Source organism: Aulostomus chinensis, chromosome 1 (genome assembly GCF_037954235.1).
Source record: "Aulostomus chinensis isolate RoL2024-O1b breed Wild chromosome 1, RoL_Achi_v1.0, whole genome shotgun sequence".
In the NCBI taxonomy this organism is placed as follows: Eukaryota; Metazoa; Chordata; class Actinopteri; order Syngnathiformes; family Aulostomidae; genus Aulostomus; species Aulostomus chinensis.
This window is the reverse complement of record NC_141320.1, coordinates 11,673,755-11,685,901: the sequence shown is the minus strand read 5'-3', so window position 1 is coordinate 11,685,901 and position 12,147 is coordinate 11,673,755. Positions and strand designations below refer to the sequence as shown.

Sequence of the window (12,147 nt, the reverse complement as noted above, 5' to 3'; positions counted from 1 at the left end):
ACCCTCCAGATGAAGGTTGTTCCTGATTGTCTCATGTTTGTATTCCTGTTGACCCCAGACCCTGGTAACCCTCCTGATGAAGGTTGTTCCTGATTGTCTCTTGTTTGTATTCCTGCTGACCCCTGACCCTGGTAACCCTCCTGATGAAGGTTGTTCCTGATTCTCTCATGTTTGTATTCCTGCTGACCCCTGACCCTGGTAACCCTCCAGATGAAGGTTGTTCCTGATTGTTCCATGTTTGTATTCCTGCTGACCCCTGACCCTGGTAACCCTCCTGATGAAGGTTGTTCCTGATTGTCTCTTGTTTGTATTCCTGCTGACCCCTGACCCTGGTAACCCTCCTGATGAAGGTTGTTCCTGATTGTCTCTTGTTTGTATTCCTGCTGACCTCTGACCCTGGTAACCCTCCTGATGAAGGTTGTTCCTGATTGTCTCTTGTTTGTATTCCTGCTGACCCCTGACCCTGGTAACCCTCCAGATGAAGGTTGTTCCTGATTCTCTCATGTTTTTATTCCTGCTGACCCCTGACCCTGGTAACCCTCCTGATGAAGGTTGTTCCTGATTGTCTCTTGTTTGTATTCCTGCTGACCCCTGACCCTGGTAACCCTCCTGATGAAGGTTGTTCCTGATTGTCTCTTGTTTGTATTCCTGCTGACCCCTGACCCTGGTAACCCTCCTGATGAAGGTTGTTCCTGATTGTCTCTTGTTTGTATTCCTGCTGACCCCTGACCCTGGTAACCCTCCTGATGAAGGTTGTTCCTGATTCTCTCATGTTTTTATTCCTGCTGACCCCAGACCCTGATAAACCCTCCTGATGCAGGTTTCTGTTTGCTTTTGTAACCCAATCCTGGAATATCCATGTCTCTCTAGGTTCATGTGGAGCAGGGGTTCGAGTGCCATCTCCACCTTAACACCAGATGTTACAGTTGATTGCAACTTTAGTTTTGGTTTGTAATTCTAAGATTGTACCACATAAAACACAAAAATACATTCATTTGAACAATAATGAACAGGGCCCTTTAAGAAAATAAAGTGTCCTCATGTGAGTTTTCTCACTTTTGTTAACCTTTAAAGTTCGTGGGCTCCAAGTCAGAGTTCCTTCAGATCAAGTGGGGTTTGATCTGTGAGTTCCAAAGCTAATAATCCCTGAGATTTAAAGTAGCTATGAGTGCATTCTTTCTACCGTAAACTGGAGCTGGTGCTAATCCAGATGCCTGGCGTGATCCTACCACAGAGCAGATGGTTCACCTGCTATTCCAGAGCATGTAGACACTGGTGTCTGGAATCAAGCTGGGTGGCTCACCATCTCTGGAATCTACTGGAATCTTGTGGACCGTCCCCACTGATCTAAAGACACAGGCTTCCAGTCTCTGTTGTGATTCATTCAGGACTGATCTCTCTACTGTTTCTCTGTTGTTGAACAACTTTAGACCTGATTAGCAAAGCACTCAGTCCTGCTGAATGCAAGTACTTGTATGAAGATTCTCTCTAGTGGTTCAATTTCTTGAATTCAATTCTTGAATGAATTCACAGTAAAATTATTTTACTCTCACACAAAAAAAAAATACGCTCAGCATATTTTGACACAATAAGAATACCATTAAATATGAAACTGCTCCTGTTTAACCAACGTGTCAATAAAAATATCAACTATTTCACATGTTTAACATGCTTTAAATCAATAACCTCACCAGTTTTTGGTGAAATCAACATTGTTAGTGTTTTAACTCAGAATAAAATAAATATGCGAATAAATCACCATTTTTCTCTCTTTGCATAAAATACACCACTTTGCATGAAGACTTGTTCTCTAAACAATAACAACAAACATTCCTCACATCAGCACAAAACAGCTGTGTGCTAAGACCAGTAGAAGAAATGTGCATTTTAGGGTGCTCCTACAAACTGAGGTGCTCTTATGGCTCCAATAAACCCTGACAGAAGAATGGAGATTCAGCATAGCACCGCCCCCACAGCGTGAGGCAGCAGCAGCAGCAGCAGCAGCAGCAGCAGCAGCAGCAGCAGATAGCAGCTCATCTACCAACAGTCAAAGGATATCTCTCTGATTTGCATGTGCTCCACTCCTGAAGACGTCAGGGTTCAGACTCCCAGCAGGGCGGAAAGAGTTGGCCGACGTGATGACCGATTATTCTGGTGTCAAACTGGCGTCAGGACTCCTCCTGGCTCTGATTAATGTGGTCACTACCTGCGGCGCCACAGAATGGACAGCACATCTGAAATTAGAAAGAAGAGGACAGGCTTGGACGCCTGGGATAGAGGGTTGAATGTAGTATTTGAACGATAATCAGTCTCTAATCTCAGTTTATCTCATCGCTACCAGCAAGCAGGCTCACAACAGACAAGCAAAGGGGCAGCGTGAACATGTTAATAACATGAACATCCCGTAATGTGAGGCGTTGTACCGTGATATCTTTGAATTAGCATTTTAAGTTAATTTTATGTAAACAGTCAAATAAAGTCACATTACCACGCAATGCCGTAACTTGATTTTCTTCCCGCTCTTCTTGGAAACCAAACGTCTGTCAGCCGTCTCGTCTCCTCTCCTACGCGTCTCTGCATTGAGCTGTTGGGCTGAGAGCGCCCCCTGCAGGTTCGGTGCACTTGCGTTGGGGGCGACTGGTTTTGCAGCGTTTTCATTTTGGAGCCGCTTTCTTGGTTCGCTTCCTGTTGTGCTATGCATCGTTTCTCTGTTTGCGGCGCAAAATGTGATGATGCATTTGTTTTTGTTTGTTGCATCACGCTTTTTTCACTTGCACGGCGTTAGTCTTTTTACCACCTCGTGTACATGGAGCCGGTCTGGGCCTACATCTCAGCAGACCCTTGCTACTGCTCTGCATTGTGTTGAGTGTTGAGTGGGAGAAGGAGACTCAGTGTTTGGTATTCGCCCAAACAGGTGGTGTAATTTATTTCTGCACAGAAATAAATTTGAAAAATGCAGCAGCATTCATCCACCGGACCGGGGGCGCCACCAGAAATTTTGGGCCCCTTGAAAGATTCAAATTTTGCCCCCCAAATTACCCCCCCCCCCATCATCATAACTGCATTTTTTGTCAGACTTTTCATTGCCTGTTCATGGACCATGAGTTTGTGTGACTTTAAATAAACGTATAAACTTATTACAAGTTACTTAATTACAAACGTGGAAATCTTTCTGAAGTGCTGAATGTTGTGTTGATTTAAACTAAGAATCTGACCAAAAACATGTGAGACAAGCCCCCAGCACCACCCCACCTCTCCCACCAGCTCGTTGAGGTTTCACCACGTTTCAAAATAATGCGTCTCAATGGGGTTCCAGCTTTCACTGAGTGGCTGCCTTTTTTTCTGTCCCAGTCTGTGCAGAGATAAAAGCAATTCCAATCCTTTTTTGTCTTTTCCCTGCCTTTTGCTGCCTTTTTGTACTTCAAGTTCATCACCAAAATATTTCCACTACATACAAACAACATGAAGACATCTTCACTTACACTGCTCACACAGTAAAGACTTCAATGCCCAAGTCGAGGCGCCGAGTCTTCTTTGTAGCAAAGTCACAAATTCAATATTTGAAGTCCAGTGAGTGAGCCAATTCCCTTTCAGCTGAAAGTGTTGCAGGACCCTTCAGGCTCTCTTGCCCCATGGTCGACCTGAGGTGACTCAGGATCAGTCTGAGTTCACTGAATGCCCTTCCTCCACCAGCAACCGTAACGGGCAGAGGGCAAAAAAATCCTAAGTGCACACAAACCTCTCCCAAAATTCTCTGGAGTTGCATTTGATAGACTGCATAGAGCAGATCAGGACGAGTGCAGTCAGAAGGGAGAGTGGCAGAATGGACTGCACTGTTTCAGGGATGCAGGCCAGTGAGATGCATTGTAGTGAACTCACACTCAGCCTTCCATGTGTTCCCCTAACAGTCAATAATTTAACTGAACTGTGATAAAGGCTGGAAGTAACACAATAAAGAAATCAACTATAAAGAATGTGTGACAGATTAGACCCACATAGGGATACCCACACGCCCCCAACCCACAAGTTGGGTTTGTGGCAGAGCACTGATGGACCGGGGCCTTAAAAACTAGAATCCTACAGCCTTTATGTACTGCTTAGCTCCTTCTCCAAACCTGGTTCCAGTAGTTTGGGTGGGCGTGTCCTCCTGAAGCTGAATCTGTGCATATTTAGGGCACCCATTAGTCATGAGCTCAGCACCAGCAGAACGTAGTATTTTATCTTGTACTGAGTCCAGTTTATCTCGCAAGTTCACCCACTTCAGCTGTTTGTTCACCGTGACGACAAAGGCAGCGTTTTTAAATGAGAACTGGCACTGCACCGCTCGCTGTAAACTTGTTCTCCTGGTTGGCTCATCGGGCCGCGTTCACCAGAACCCTGTTCTCATTCACGAGCGTTTAGAACTCTCAAGGCCAGTGAGCCTACCTTCTTGGAGAAGAACTGAGGAACCAGTTGTCTGCCTCTTTTCTTCCTCTCTTCTTTCTCCCGTCTTCCTCTTCGTTTGAGCCAACCAGACTTCATTATTACCGCTCGTTTCTCACACCGTCCATCAGCGACTCAGCGGCAGTGAGCGCACACCTGCAGCAGCGGCAGAGTGACGGAGCTCAGAGCGGCATTCGCGGGTTTGAATTGGACTGCACCATTGTGCAAGGGGGGGGGGTTAAATGGCAATGTGATGAAGAACTCAAAGAAAAAAGTAATGGAAATCGACAACCATGTTTAATTAGCTCATTTTAAATGATCTTTTTTTTTTTTACTTTACAGCCCCACTGAGGGCCCCTGTCAGTGCTCGGGCCCTGAGAACCGTTCCCATGTACCCCCCCCCCCCCCAGCAGCGCCCATGGTCATGCCATCCATTGCACCACCAGCCCTGTGAAAACCTCTTCATGTTCATGTGTACTTCATTTTACAGAGAATCCAAACGATCTGGTGGCATTTTCAGGGGACACAATGGTGCAGTGGTGAGCACTGCTGCCTCCCAGCAGGAAGGTTCCAGATTGGAGCCCCAGCTGTGTGAGTCTCCATGTTCTCCCTGTTCCTGTGTGGGTTCTCTCTGGTACTCCAGCTTCCTCCACAGTCCAAAGACATCAAGAGGGGACGAGGCTGATTGATACTCTAAATTGACTGTAGGTGTGACTGTGAGTGTGAATGGTTGTCTGTCTCTATATGTTGGTCCTGTGATGGACTGGTGACCTGTCCAGGCTGAACCCCACCTCTCGCACGTTGATGCTGGGATAGGCTCCAGCCCCCCCCCCCACACACACACACACACACAAACCTTGACATATAATCAGTGTAGAAAAGGAAATTTATTGACACTCATGACTGAATCTGTCAGAACTGAACTGGATAGAAACTCTGAGAATTCAGAGGAAAGACCAGGAGGGAGGAACACAATAATAGATAAGAGGAAATGTGGAGTCTGGATTCTTTTCTAGAAGGAGACGGCAATGACAGTCCTGCTGAGTGACATCACTGACATGAATGGATGACTTCAGTCACATGACTGATGACTTCAGTCACATGACTGGATGACTTCAGTCACGTGACTGGATGACTTCAGTCACATGACAGGATGACAGTGTAGATACCAATGTAGAGGTTGGGGAAATCGTCTCTGAGAATCCAGCTTGAACCCACGCCCTCTTTGTTCTTCAAAAACCCAAACAGCGACCATCAGTCTCCCTCCAATCCTGTACTTGGTTCAATGTTGCTGTTCCATTTTGCAGCAGTAGGTGTCGCTGTGATACCGGGTTCGGTTCAAGAGTCCCAACTCCAGCTCATGTTGGTGACCTCAGTGGCAGGTAAAATGGCGCTTCAGTGGATCATGTGATCAACTCTTGTGTGTCCTCACTGCTCCACAGGTCTGTCAAATGTTCTGTAAAATAGTTGGACCCAGCAGAGCTGCTAGATCAGGAGTTGATGGAGTCGTTGCAGATACCAGGGTCCAAAGTCCAGCTTGAACCTGGTTTGTGCAGTTCTTTGTCAAGCTAGCAGCCATTCTTTTCACTGCCAAGCTAAAGTGACTTCTGTCAACAAAGGTCAACATACAAAAGGATATTTCTACTGGCAGTTCAAGATTTTGATCAAACTCCTTTTTCAGAGCTGGAACCTTCCTCTTGTGTCAGCTTTCTGTTCCCATCTCTATGGTAACGGTCAGTTTTGACCCACGTCTTCAATCAGCTGTCAAATAAACTAAAACAATTTTCTATCCTCCAAGTTGTTTCCATCTCTTGTTTCCTTGCTAGGCTTCCTTATCCATGGAAATATTGGCTTGAATATTTAGTTGTGGGCCTCTGGACCTTTTTTTAGTCACTAAACCCTCGATTTCAGTTAAAAAAATGGTAAAATGAACCTCAAGAAAATCCTAGAAATAAACCAAAGGTTGTTGTGTTTGCTGACCGTTACTGAGGGTGTTAGAACACATCTCTGACATGGACTGGTTTGATTTAGTTTTCATTTTAATATCATTAACTATTGGAACATCCATGGTGTTATGGGTCAGTTTAGACCCTCATATATTTACTTCAAGAAAAAGAGAAAAAGTCTCTTTTTCAGCAACAGAACTTTGATACAAACACAAAATGAAAAGCAGAACAAGCCAGAACCCAAAATATGGATTTGGAAGGTCAACAAACAACAACCAGTCAAGCAAATCAAACCAACAGAAACCAGTTACTGGTTCAAAACCAGTAAAAAACAAAAACAGAGGAAAAGTCTCTGTGTGTAAGAACATGCATGTGTATGCGTGTGTGTGTGTGTGTGTGTGTGTGTGTGTGTGTGTGTGTGTGTTCAGATGCATGTGTGACACTTCTGTGTGTTCTTTCCAGAGATGTTCCCTGCAGTTGAAGCACCATCCGTCCGTCCTGCTGTCCTGACTGCTTGGGCAGTCCTGACCCTCTTTTGTCTTGAACCAGGTCCTGAGGGGGTTGTGGCTGTGGCTGTTCTGGTTGGTGTTGAGGCAGGGCTGCTGAAGAGGACGCTGGTGTGGATGCTCTCTGTGTTGCTGATGGCATGGATGGAGTGCTGCTGAGCTCTGCAGGTGTCTGAGCAAGGCTGCAGCGTCTGGGTCTCAGGGCGTCCGTTCCCTTCCCTCAGTGTGTGGCTTGACCAGGGAACTTCCCAGCTCCTCCACAAACATTCTCCTCTTGCTCTTCTTGGTTGAGCTCCACTCCTGGTGGATGTTGGTCCACAACACCAATGTTTCTATGCAGACTCATCAAGGATGCTGCAAAACACAAGAATCCACCACAAGACTTTCTCTTCAACCATGTTGAGGTCTTCATGGCTGTGATGATGCAGGTTCTCTTTCTTTTTTTCTTCTTTAAAAAAGTCAGTCGTTTCATGTTAAATAATAAATGTTTATTAAAAAACAGTTGATCATCTTTTATTAATTACTGTGTTCTCTTTTGGTGTCCCAGTGTTCATTTATTGATCTAAACCTGATATTTAGAAAAGCAGACAGCACAAAAACAGAAAATGCCACCATAGCGTTGAAATTTTCTTTCATACAAATGTTGACTCTTTTTGTAGAAGCCCCTCCCCTCTGTAGGGCTGGTGGCGCAATGGACAACACGTCTGACTTTGGGTCAGAAGATTCTAGATTCAACTCCTGGCTCAGTTCAAACTTCATGAACAGAAGCTTTCACACCTGAAGTGAGAACCACTGATCAAAGTCACTGAAGTCCTCCCAGGTTTCCTCCTTGTCTGCTGGAAACATGAACACATGAATGATCCTGCTACCTCTCATGTTAAGCTGCACTTGACAGTGACAGCAGGAGAACAAAAATCCCAGTGTGTCATCAACATTTCCTGTCAAATCAATGATAGAAGCTGTTGAATTTCTGTATCAGAACAAGGAGAAAGGAGCCCCAATGAAAGAGTGATGGTTCTTGATTCTGATTTTGTTCTTCACTCCTACACCAGAGAGTGAAAGTGTGGGCTGGCTGGGAGCAACTGCCTGCTTCAGAGTGGGAGGAGCCTCAGGACTTTCCAGTGAGAGCTGCAAACTTCCACCAGCGCCCAGTGCCAGCAGGTCTACATGATGGAGCTGAGAAGAACACAACAACACCAGAGCACTGGAGAGGAGCACAACACTTCTTTGCTTCCTGGCCACTCTCATGTCTGTCTGTCCATCTGGAGCTGGGGGGAGGAGCTTCACATGTTTTTCTTTTTTAAAAAAGGGAATGTCATGACTTCCTCTGTATGTTAGAATATGAACTACTAAAAATGTTCATCTCCAGTTTAAAGTTAGAATTAAATTTAAAGTAGAAAACTCTTCCCTCTTCAATCCTGTCACTCAGTGTTGTAAACTGTTTCTAACAAATTCTACTGTTCAACAGTTCAAGTGTTTCTAATGAAGCTGAATGTTCTCCTCTACTTTCCTCAATTGGGTTTCTTTCATGTCCTCCTGACATCAAAGACAGAATTCTAGGTACATATAAAGACACTATCAAAGCCTCGTGATGACATCATCATCAATTCTGTCTTTGATCTGTGTCTGTCCAGCCGGTCCTGAGTGGATCCAACAGTTTCCCATGGGTGACTCTGTCGTGGTCTCTCTCCTGCTGTCTCCAACTCTCAGAGTGCTTCTACTGGTTTCTCTCCATCGTCCTTGTTGCTAGGCAGAGCACTGGTGAGGACTGAGGCCAGTGATGTCATCACCTCCAGCTGAGACCTGCCAGGTGGTCCTGCTTCATTCAACTCTGCTGCCTCTGCCACTGCCCTGACTGGTGAGGCTGACAGCAGGTTCTCTCTCATCTAAACTCTCTGTTTACAATGGAGGCTGAAATCCTTGTCATTGGTGGTTCAATCATCAGGTCTGTTGAACTCCCAGGTGCCATCACCTGCTGTCTTCCTGGTGCCAAAGTTGTGGACATTATTGAACCGTCTCCAGGACTCATCGATCTCCACCCCTCAGCTCACATCCTGATTATACAGGTGTGTGTGAATGACATCACGAAGAGGCAGCCAATCATACTTCATGACCAGCTTGAGTCTCTTGCTAGTTCAAATCAGAGTCTGGGTAAATTCTGTGTTTTTTCTGGCTCCATCTCTGCTCCTTCCAGAAGCAGGGAGCATTTCAGCCTCTTTCCAGTCTGCATGAATGCTGAAAGGCTTCTGTACTGTTTGGCTTTGCTGTTCCCTGCAGCTTGGACATCAGATTAGAACGAACCACACTCACTAACTCACCTGTTCTTAACCACTGAGAGCTGATTGGGTTAAACATGGAAAAATACTGACTCACTATGAGGATGTTCTCCTGCCCTGTGTGGGTGGAGCCAAGAGAGTAAAAAGACTGAGACCCAGAAATCAGGGCTTCTTCTCCTCCAGCCTAAGGTGGTCAGACTGAAGTCTCAGCTCTGACTCTGGATCTGTTCTCTGTGTGCCAACATAAATGTGATTGGACCAGAGAAGTTGATGAGGATTTTGTTAACCTGAACCATGATAGAAAATTGTTTTAGTTTATTTGACAGCTGATTGAAGACGTGGGTCAAAACTGACCGTTACCATAGAGATGGGAACATGAAGCTGACACAAGAGGAAGGTTCCAGCTCTGAAAAAGGAGTCTGCAACCATTAACAGGAATGAGCGGAAGACAATGGATGAATGGATGGATGTTTGTGAAAATTAAAACCAGACAACCACTGTAGTCCCTCGTACATGATAAGCGCCATAATTTTTCTCACTCATGTCTTTTTTTTTTAGACTGGTTCCATGGTGTAATGGTTAGCACTCTGGACTTTGAATCCAGTGATCCGAGTTCAAATCTCGGTGGAGCCTCCAGCAGGTCTCTGACGGACTTTGAAAAAGGAATCGGATTTTTCTATGGCCAACTCCTGCTACTTGGCTGTGGCTGGTTGGGAGGAGGCTCAGGCCCTAACAACGCTGCCACCACCTTCAATTAAGACCTCAGTTTTGTCCTGGTTGAGCTGGAGAAAGTTCTCTGTCACCATGACAGGTAAATGGACATCAACTGGTCCTGAGTCATCAGGAGACACGGCGATGTGAAAAGGAAAGAATCGCTGCAAGCTTGACAAATAACTGGCACAAACCAGGTTCAAGCCTGGACTTTGGACACTGGTATCTCCCATCAACTCCTAATCTAGCATCTCTGCTGAGGGTCCAACTATTTTACAGAACATTTGAGCATCACAACACTTAGCAGGACCTTCAAGTTGGATTCTCAGAGACTATTTCCCCAACCACTACATTGGCATCTACACTGCCCAGATAGCAGGAGTCTTTGGGCCAGATCCGTTTGAAAGCTTCCTGATCCGGCTGTGGTGCACACATGACGGTTGTGGCCCACACATGAAATACAGGTTTTAACCCGAAAGCTCCAAAATCCAAGGTGAAATGAAAATGTGTGGAACCAACTGGATTCGGTCCGAACATCCGAAGGTGCCAAATACTAAAGTAAAATCAGAACTGGACCAATCCTGGGTCTGGTGTGGTGCTGATCTGCAATCGGGATGCGGGCCGTTTTTGGGCCATCGTGCGTCTAGACACTGTTTGTGTTCAAAGTTAAAGTCCCACAATAAGAAGTAGCTGAATCTGACAGGTGAAGGTTTGGAACTACAAGATGGTGATGTTTCCTTGACTTGATGCTCTGACTGTCAGGGTGGATGACAGCTTCTTCTGCTGCTGCATCTGAGTGGCTAAGATTTGTGTCCAACCAGATCAACGTAAAGAGCTTCAACAGACAAACTGTCCAGTTTAACAACAAATACCAGTCAGTAGGGCTGAGTATCGATTCAGATTTTCCTAATCGATTTGATTCGATTTTCCGAGGTCCGATTCAATTCAATTCACGATTCAATTCGATATCCATTTATTTATTTATTTAAACCTGACCAAGTGACTGACAACACAAAAAAATGAATGAATGTAAATCAAATTGAAATAAATTACAAGATAGACAATGTAAATTATGTATATGTATATATACAATGTATATTATTCAAGTATCTCCAAAGATGACACACATAAACAGGACACTCACTTAGCTACAACTGTCTCACAGCTTCTGTGCAATAACACTACAATGGTTGTGACAACTGCATCAGAACAGAATTAACAGCCATCTGTTGACTCAAATAAATGTAGGCAAATTAAAATAGCGCCAATATCTCCATTTTTTGGAACATGGTCTGTATATTTGAAACATACAATGTAAACTGAAAAACACCATCAGACAAGTGGTGACATTCCATCTTGTTTTCCAGGCATTCTGAACTTCCTGTTTGGGTTTGGTTTGTTTTTCATTCATGCAAAAAAGAAAAGTATTTACAAGTCTAAACAGCTCTGAATTACTCCTTAAAGGGTTTTCTTGACACACGAATGAAAAAGATCTTGTAAACTTCTGAACAATAATCACAAACCTAAATCCATAAAACTTCAAGACCTGTCATCCCTTTTCTTACTTGTTGGAGAGAGTAAGATTTTTCTGCATGAAAAGGAGTTGATCAACATGTTGAGGAGTAAGGCAGCTCCTTTTTGCCGTCACAACATCCCCAGTGGTGGAAAAAACCCGCTCGGATGGGACACTGGTACCAGGTACACAAAGGTACTGTTTTGCTTGGTGGGCCAATAGGGGATCCTGCTTTGCATGTGTTCTCCACCAGTTGAGAGGATTCTCAGAGAGTGGAATGGGTGTTACTTCCCTGTATATTTTGATTTCATCCTGGGCCTTTTCAAATACAGTTTTCTGTGTAACTGTGTCTTTCCGCATGTAGGCTGACCCTAGGAGAGACATCAGTGCAGAGGATTCCTTTGGTCTCTTTGGTGGAGCAACATCTTCAATGGGATCAGGCACAGCTTCTTCTTTTCCACCAAAAGCAGATGTTTGCTGTTTGAAAATAGCAAGAAAATGATCTGGAAAGTCACTTGGAACACAATTCAGAATACAACTGCTTAATATTAAAATAATGAAGACAAATTAAATTTGAGTTGAATACAGTAAAGTACAAAAACTGTAGGAAATAAGGTTTTTTTTGTGTCAATAACTTACATTAGAAGCCTCCGCCTGTGCCACAACAGAAGCTTCAGTCACCAGTCGGGAGAATGTGTGGTTCCAGGCCTCATCAGACAAGAAAGGCAGAGCCTTGAAACGAGGGTCTGACGCTGAAGCAACATAGAGCCTGT

General features: G+C 44.6%; 1 non-coding gene across 1 annotated transcript; it reads left to right on the top strand.

Moving 5' to 3' along the window:
• Positions 1-9,711: 9,711 nt before the first annotated feature.
• trnaq-uug (transfer RNA glutamine (anticodon UUG)) lies at positions 9,712-9,783 on the top strand. The gene has a single exon. It is a non-coding gene; the product is annotated as a tRNA-Gln (tRNA).
• Positions 9,784-12,147: the final 2,364 nt, after the last annotated feature.